This window comes from Gossypium arboreum, chromosome 12, assembly GCF_025698485.1.
Source record: "Gossypium arboreum isolate Shixiya-1 chromosome 12, ASM2569848v2, whole genome shotgun sequence".
Taxonomy (NCBI): Eukaryota; Viridiplantae; Streptophyta; class Magnoliopsida; order Malvales; family Malvaceae; genus Gossypium; species Gossypium arboreum.
Genome location: NC_069081.1, coordinates 60,347,608 through 60,355,997, shown reverse-complemented (window position 1 = coordinate 60,355,997; position 8,390 = coordinate 60,347,608). Strand labels below are relative to the sequence as shown.

General features: G+C 36.7%; 1 non-coding gene across 1 annotated transcript; it reads right to left on the bottom strand.

The window, feature by feature from the left end:
- Positions 1–1,843: 1,843 nt before the first annotated feature.
- Positions 1,844–1,950, bottom strand: LOC128286300 (small nucleolar RNA R71). The gene has a single exon (XR_008276843.1). It is a non-coding gene; the product is annotated as a small nucleolar RNA R71 (small nucleolar RNA).
- Positions 1,951–8,390: the final 6,440 nt, after the last annotated feature.

Genomic DNA, 8,390 nt, shown 5'->3' with positions numbered 1-8,390 from the left:
GATCTCTTCCAAACCAAGCATGAAGCAAAAATCCTCCTTCTTCCTTAGTTTTGGCTCAAAGAAAGGATGAACAAAATTTTTTCTTTCCTTCTCTACAACTCACGGCAATGGGGGGATACCTCACTCACACACATTTTTTTTCATTCTTTTCTTACCCATACACCTTTGTTTATTATTTCTCCCTAATGCACCAACAAAACATGTTTCATGACATGTTTTGCCCATCCTCTCTTGCCATGGCGGCCACTTCATGTTGGGGGAAATTTGACATGCAAATCCCTTATTTTTGCATGCATGAGCAACTAGTCATCACACATTTCCCCATCATACTTTCAAAGTTCACTACTAGGTCCTTTCTAGTGAAATTCGCATTTATAACACTAAATCGAAACATCAAAAATGTCACACACAAATTAACACATATCATAGGCATCAAAATAAATTTTAAATTATTTTTATGCCTCGGTTTTGTGGTCCCGAAACCACATCCCGACTAGGGTCAATTTTGGGCTGTCACAAGGAATAGACCCTGTCTAAGAGTAAAATTGTCATAATTAAGCGAAGTTGATTCCGCACCTAGAGATAGGGTGACAAGATTTTACCGGATTAGGGTGAAACCTAATAAGGGAATCCATAGATCGAGTTAATGCAATTCTAGGGTGTTAATTAGAAAGAGATTTCAATTATTCAACCTAGGGTTAGATGTTATTAGTCTCCAGAGGGATAATAATATAATTTAGGGATTTCTACAGATCAAGTCAAATGAATAAATCGTCTGATTCAGAGGCAAATAACAATTGAAGTCTAGGTAGATTTTTCCTTAGGTATTGTCCCAATCAATCGAATTTTTCCCAAAAGTATTTTCCCAAGTTTACTTTCTGTGCATTCTTAGTTAATAATTAGTTTAGATAACCAAACCCATTAATTTTTAGGCTAGATAATAAAAAGAAAGTAAATACTAGTACTCATAGTTCCTTTGGGTTCGACAATCCGGTCTTGCTGAACTAGACTTCTGTTCGATAGGTACACTTGCCTTAATCGAGATAATAAGTTAGTCTCAAGAACGATTCATTTATAAATCTTTAAAACCTGTTATGAATATCATGCAATCAAGTTTTTGGTGCCTTTGCTGGGGAACTAAGATATTAGGAACACTCGATTTTTATTACTTCAGCCATTTACTTTATTTGCAATTTAAGTTTTTCTTTTCTTTTCTTTTCTAATTTTTTTCTTTTATTTTCTTCTGACAGGTTTTTCTAGTTTATGACCAGAAGAAACCCGTCAGGACCACTACTTTTTGACGGTGAGATCGACTACATAGTTTGCAGAAATAGACGAGAAATAAGGCGAAGCCTAAGATACACAGAGGACGAGCAAGAGGACGATATTTCAACCACAACCAAGGAGATGGCTGAAAACCAAGAAAATCTGCTACCTCCTGCGATTGCTGCTGATCCAGTAAATCAAAATCCTACTCCGTGCACTATTTATGATTATGCTAAACCTAATTTAACAGGAACTGAGTCAAATATAGTTAGACTCACTATTGATGCCAATAATTTTAAACTGAAACCTAACACAATTCAAATGATACAACAGTTTGTTCAGTTTGATAGTTTACAGGATGAGCATCCAAACAATCACTTGGAAAATTTCTTAGAGTTTTCGACACTTTTAAAATCAATGGCATTTTTATGATGCCATTCGCCTTCGGTTGTTTCCCTTTTCATTAAGGAATAAGGCTAAATAATGGTTGAACTCATTACCACGAGGGTCAATCACTACTTGAGAACAAATGACCGAAAAGTTTTTATTAAAACATTTTCTGCCAGGTAAAATAGTCAAATTATGTAATGATGTCTCTTCTTTTGTGCAGATGGATTTAGAAACACTCTACGATGCATGGGAGAGATACAAGGACCTTTTGTGAACATGCCCTCACCATGGGTTACCACTCTGGCTACAGGTTCAAACATTTTACAACGGTGTGAACCCCTCAACGAGGTAACTCATCGACGCAGCTGCCTGAGGCAGCTTACAAATTTATTGAGGAGATGTCACTGAATAACTATTAGTGGCAAGTTATGAGGGCAAAACCGAAGAAGGCAGATGGTGTTTTCAACCTCGATGCGGTTACTATGCTATCTAACCAAGTAGAACTCTTAAATAAAAAGATTGACGATTTGTGTGGTTCTAATCAGGTACATCCAGTGATGAGGTGCAATTTGAATGGAGGAGGAGCATACACAGAATATCAACCCTTCAACCTTAGCATCAAGGAGGAACAAGTCCAATATATGGGTAACAATAACTCTAGACCCCAAAATAACCCGTATAGTAACACTTATAATGCAGGTTGGAGGAACCATCCCAATTTCTCGTGGGGCAGTCAAGGAAATCAAAGGCCATAACATCCTCCGGGTTTTCAACAACCACCTTACCAGTAAGAAAAAAAGCCAAACCTTGAAGAGATGTTAACAAAATTCATCTCGGTGTCAGAAACTCATTTCCAGAATACTGAGACAACCCTTAAGAATCAACAAGCATCAATCCAAGGGTTCGAAACTCAGATAGGCCAACTCGCTAAACTAATTTCTAAATGACCACAAGGAAGTCTACCTAGTAACACTAAACCTAACCCAAAAGAGCACGTGAAAGCAGTTACACAAAGAAGTGGGAAAGTGTTAGCTGAATCTGAAAAGAAGCCATCACAAGAAGCTGACAAAAAGGAGGTCGAACTCGAAAACAATGACAACCTAATGCCAAAATAATATAAACCACCAATCTCATACCCAGCAAAGTTGAAGAAAGACCGCATGGATGCACAATTCGGTAAATTTCTTGAACTTTTTAAACAACTGCAAATTAACTTACCTTTTGTTGAAGCTATATCGCAGATGCCTACATATGAAAAATTCTTAAAGGAGCTTCTAACAAACAAAAGGAAGTTTGAAAACTTATCTACAGTGGAACTTAATGAGGAGTGCTCAGCCATACTCTAAAATAAATTTCCAACCAAACTGAAAGATCCATGAAGTTTTACTATTCCCTGCTTAATTGGTAGTTTGAATGTTGATAAAGCACTAGCTGATTTAGGCGCCAGCATTAATTTGATGCCATATAAAATGTTTAAACAACTTGGTCTTGGGGAACCTAAACCCACTAGGATGAGTGTTTAATTAGCTGATAGATTTGTTAAATATCCTGGGGGAATTATAGAGGACGTACTTGTAAAAGTAGATAAATTTATATTCCCTGTTAATTTCGTTGTGCTTGACATGGATGAAATGTTGAGGTGCCTTTAATTTTAGGTCGGCCATTTTTAGCCACTGCTAGAGTTGTAATTGATGTCGGTGATGGTAAATTGGTACTTAAAGTAGGTGACGAAGAGATTATTTTTAAAATTTATGATGTCATGAGATTTTCTAGAGACAAGGATGACTCTGTTATTTTATCGACTCTATTGATCATGCTACTCAAGATTCTTTTCAGGAAATTATACACAAGGACACGATGGAACTGTGTCTCGCCCAAGAAGAGGGGATGGATGATGATTCTAAAATAGGAACCGAACTAAACTCCAACGAAACCTCCCCAAAACTAGCAGAATATGAGGGAATTAAGGTAAAAGATGAACTTAAGCAAAAACCCTCTATTGGTGAACCTCCCAAACTGGAACTTAAACAATTGTCGAATCACTTGGAATATGCATTCCTTGGAAATAATTCCACATTACCAGTAATTATTGCATCCAACTTGCAACCCAAGGAGAAAGAGGAATTACTCCAAGTATTAAGAGAGCATAAAAGGGCCATAGCTTGGAAAATTTCTGACATTAAAGGGATCAGCCCTTCTTTTTGCACCCACAAAATTTTAATGGAAGATGAATATAAACCATGCGTGAAAGCCCAAAGACGACTGAACCCCAACGTGAAGGAAGTTGTTAAAGCTAACGTAATTAAACTCCTAGATGCTGGAATTATTTATCCTATTTCTGATTGTTCTTGGGTAAGTCCAGTGCAGGTTGTTCCTAAGAAAGGAGGCATGACTGTTGTAGCCAATGAGAAGAATGAATTAATCCCAACAAGGACAATCACAGGTTGGAGAGTGTGCATTGATTATAGGAAGCTAAATGATGCCACGAGAAAAGACCACTTTCCCCTTCCATTCATTGACCAAATGTTGGAAAGATTGTCAGGACACTTGTACTACTGCTTTTTAGACAGACTCTCTGGCTATTTTTAAATCCCAATAGCCCCTAAAGATCAAGAAAAGATGACATTTACATGTCCATACGATACGTTTGCTTATCGAAGAATATCTTTTGGATTATGTAATGCTCCTGCTACTTTTTAGCGCTACATGATGGCCATTTTTGACGAACTCGTAGAAGACGTCATGGATGTATTTATGGATGATTTTTCAATTTTCGGTAACTCTTTACATCTTTACCTAAAAAATTTAAAACGAGTGTTAATAAGATGTGAGGAAACAAACCTTGTGCTTAACTGGGAAAAATGTCATTTTAGGAAAAATGTCATTTTATGGTTCAAGAAGGTATTGTGTTAGGACATAAAATTTCTAGTAGAGGGACTGAGGTTGATAAATCTTAAATTGAAACCATCGAAAAACTACATCCCCCTAATTCGGTTAAGGCTATTAGAAGCTTCTTATGACATGCTGGGTTTAATAGAAGATTTATTAAAGACTTTTCTAAAATAGCTAAGCCTTTGACTAATTTACTAGAAAAAGGTGTGCCTTTTAATTTCGATCAAAAGTGTTTAGAAGCATTTAATACTTTAAAGGATAAACTGACTAAATCTCCAATTATAATTGCACCTGATTGGAATTTACCTTTTGAACTACTATGCGATGCGAGTGATTTTGCAGTAGGTGCAGTTTTGGGACAGCGAAGAGATAAACATTTTCAACCTATCTATTATGCTAGCAGGACTTTGACAGCCACACAAGAAAACTACACCACCATGGAGAAAGAGCTACTAGCTGTGGTTTTTGCATTCGATAAATTTAGGCCATATTTAATATTGTCTAAAGTTGTCGTTTATACTAACCATTCCACTCTTCGCCACCTTTTGACTAAAACTGATGCAAAACCTTGACTTATTCGATGGATCTTATTATTGGAGGAATTTGACTTGGAGATTAAAGATAAGAAAGGAGCTGAAACTCTTGCGGCTGACCATCTCTCCAGGCTTGAAAACTCAAGTGCAAATAACCAGATGACATTGAAATAAATGATTCATTCCCGGAAGAACAATTTTTTTCTATATTTGATTCTGAGGTACCTTGGTTTGCAGATATTGCAAATTTTTTAGTCGTTAACATTATCCTAAAAGGGTTGACACATCAGCAAAAGAAGAGATTCTTCACTGATGTGAAAAACTACTTTTCGGAAGACCTTTTTCTTTTCTGCAAATGTGCAGATCAAATCATTAGGAGATGTGTTACAAGGACAGAGGCATTTAAAATCTTGGAACATTGCCACTCAAGACCAGCTGGAGGACATTACAGTGGAAATAAGACCGCACATAAAGTCCTCGAATCAGGTTTTTATTGGCCCACTCTATTCAAAGACGCAAACAGGTATGTTACTTCTTGTGATAAATGTCAAAGGACAGGTAATATATCCAAACGTGATGAAATGCCTCACACATATATGCTTTCAAGTGAAATATTTGAAGTTTGGGGTATCGACTTTATGGGTCCATTCCCTAGTTCATTCGGGAATAAATACATATTAGTAGCTGTTGATTATATGTTCAAATGGGTTGAAGCCCAAGCTTTACCTACTAATGATGCTAGAGTACTAGTACGATTTCTTAAGAAACTTTTCTCTCGATTTGGTACACCTAGAGCAATTATCAGTGATAGGGGTACTCATTTTTATAACGCCCAAGACCCTCAAGAAATACGGAGTTCATCACAGAACAGCTACCCCTTATCAACCTCAAACTAGTGGCCAAGTCGAAGTAGCAAACCGAGAGCTTAAATGTATCCTAGAAAAGACAGTAGAATTAAACAAGAAGGATTGGGCGACGAAAGTAGATGATGCTTTATGGGCTTATAGAACTGCTTTTAAGACTCCCATAGGAACATCACCTTCCAGACTTGTTTATGGGAAAAGTTTTCACCTACCGTTTGAGTTGGAACACAAGGCATTCTGGGCTATAAAATTTCTAAACCTTGACCACAAACTTGAAGGTGAAAATAGGTTGATGCAGTTGAATGAGTTAGATGAGTGGTGAGCCAATGCATATGAAAATTTGCACCTATATAAGGAAGCGACGAAGTGCCACCACGACGCCCATTTGAAGCAACGAATCTTGTCCTGTTATATAACTCGAGGCTCAAATTGTTTTCCAAAAAGCTTAAATCACAATGGTCAGGTCCTTTCCTAGTTCAAACTGTGTTTCTATATGGTACAGTAGAGGTAAGTCATCCATCACAAGGCACTTTTAAGGTAAATGGACATTGTCTCAAAATGTATAATGGTGAGAATTTCAAAGACGATAAAGAGGAGCTACGGCTCCATGAAGATACCTAAATACACCCACAACGTAGAGTTGAGCTTAGACAATAAACAAGCGCTTTTCGGGAGACACTCCGAGCAGTAACGGTGCTAACTTCTTTAAATTTTAGTCTTTAACATTTAATTCACTAACTGAGTCACTAAACACAGGATTCTCAGAACCACACGGCTAGGCACTCGGGTGTGCCGTAGGACGTGCACATACCACGGGATGCAACACTGCTGTACGATACGGCCATGTGAGAACAAGGAAAAAATTTCTCCCCCAACACGGGATGTGATAAGTTTCCATGGCTATACGACATGGCAGTGGGTGAAACTACCAAAACAACACGGGCGTAAGACATGCCCGTGTTTTGAAACCATGGGCAAACCTGTCAATTTAACACAGGTGTGTGCCTGCATACACGGGCGTAGGAGAAGCGAATGAAGATTGACACGGTCGTGCAACATGGCTGAGTACACCGATGCGCCTAATTTCGAAAACCATGAAATGCACGGACTGAAACGAAGGCACACGAGCGTGCCTCACGGCCGTGTGCCCTAATTTCTCTACAAACACCTATTATCTATATTAGCTGTATCTTTATATTTTGAAATTACTTTTTGTTTCCTGTTAATACTATTTATCTTGAGTTTTTACAATTTTTATTTTCGGCTATTTCATTACGAGTAATTATGCTTCATTATATTTCCTAAAGAGTTCCTGATTTTATCACAGTTATAAAGAGCTCCAAAGCTCTTCATTAAACAGGAACTAGAAACTCCAATGGCGCAGAACTTATGGACTAATGAACCTCTACCACCACCTGAGTATCCTCCTCCACCCTCATCATTGCTTTGGCTAATTATTCTCCATAACTCCAATTCAAGGAGTTCATTCATCATTTAGGAATTTTCACTTCTCTCCTTATGTTATGATTATATATCTATCTTTTTCAATATATCTATCTTTGTACATTGAGGGCAATGTACATCTTAAGTGTGGGGGAGTCTTTTATATCATCATTAGAAATCCCTGAATTTTGTCTTATTTTCACGTGAATTACTCATATCACTATTAGAATGAATTTTAATTAATTTATGATTTTTATTGATATGTCTTGAATTAAAACATAGGCAATTATGCATTGATTGTTTAAACTTTAAGACATTAAGAAATCAAGCATGATAAGTTGATTTTTGAAGAATTAAAAACTTTTAGGTTGTTTCCCTAAGTTTAGGTATTGTCTTGAGTTGAAATTCACAGGTTTAAACATCAAAAAGCCATAATTTTTGTGAGATTTTGAGCCTTTAGAGCATCTATTATTTCTTTCATGCTCACTTCTATTGTTGCTTTGAGTGCGTCAGTATTGAATTGTTATTCTAGAACTTGCTTGATTATGCATGTCAAGACCACACCATTTGATTTGATATGTTAAGATGATAAAGGATACCTTTGAGCCTAACAAGCCATTAATTGATTCACCCTCAATATTAACCCATAACCCATTATTGTTGAAATCCCCTAATTTGATCCCTACTTTTTTCGAGATTTGATTTGAACTAATTGCTTAGCTATGTTTTGCTCTTCTATATATTTGACTTGTTCTAAAAAAAATGAGTGTACTTCAATATATATTAGTTGTAATTTGTCATTTTTTAGCTTGAATGTTAATTCCATATTCTGAGAAGAGGCTCACTTGTATTCAATTGATGACTAGTTATTTTTCTAGCTAAGTGATTTTTCAATTAAATCTTGGTTCTAACATTTTCCTTCAGCTTGTGACCACAACCCCTAACCAAAGCCACATTACAACCCTCTAAAAGACCTTTTTGATTGATGTATCAGCTCAATATA